Here is a 930-nt window from a genome sequence, read left to right as displayed (position 1 = left end):
ATACTACTGCATGCTTTCCTTCAAAACTTTATTATCAAAAGCTTTCAATAAAGTTACATTTCAAGTCTTAAATCCTTTTCTAGTCAAAACATTGAAACAAGTTCTAAAATGCAAACATTTTATCTTTGTTCAAGCAAAATAAATTCTTTTTTCATTGTGGCTAAACCACCTAGACATGTTTTATAGAAAAAAATTGATTGGTTGAAAGAGGGAATTAAGGAAAGAACTGCAACAAAACACAATTGGTGACCAATGCCCAGTCTCCCTTAGAAGCTTGTCACAAAAGCATTTACATATACATATATATATACACATATACATACATACACACACACACACATATATATATATATATATATTTATATAGTATTTTTCCATCTAGGACTGGTTTGCAACAATGCATCAAACCAGGACACACTTACTGCAGTGTAGCTCATGTCACAAATTGTTACAAATGAGGAACCAGGGGAGGGGACAGAACTACACCTCTTAACCCTTCCCTGCCCTAATTGGAGTATCTGCATCCATCCTCAGATGTCTGAATATGCAGCCCAGACACTGGAGAAGCATCTCTTCTGCAGGTTTGGATGGTGTTTGTGTATCACAACCCCAAAAAGTTGATCTTAATCACCGATTATTTGTAATAAATTTATGTGTACAGTCAAATGAAGAATGCTTTGAAAGCCAAAAACTGCTACCTCTAATTAGGAAACTGCTGCCTGTAATTAGGGAAAAGCAGAGCATGCCCTGAGCACTACACTTTATTTTTTACATTACCAAAATCATCCCTGTAGGGTGGGAAAGGACATAGGGAAGCAAATATTTTATTGCAATGCTGTACCATTAGGCAGAACAAATGCTCATCTTTGAACTCTCCTAGAAAATAAAAGCAATTTTTTGATGAATAAATTTAATCAATAAATCTAAACT

This window comes from Zonotrichia leucophrys, chromosome 1A (assembly GCF_028769735.1).
Source record: "Zonotrichia leucophrys gambelii isolate GWCS_2022_RI chromosome 1A, RI_Zleu_2.0, whole genome shotgun sequence".
Taxonomy (NCBI): domain Eukaryota; kingdom Metazoa; phylum Chordata; class Aves; order Passeriformes; family Passerellidae; genus Zonotrichia; species Zonotrichia leucophrys.
Note: the sequence above shows the minus strand (reverse complement) of the source record.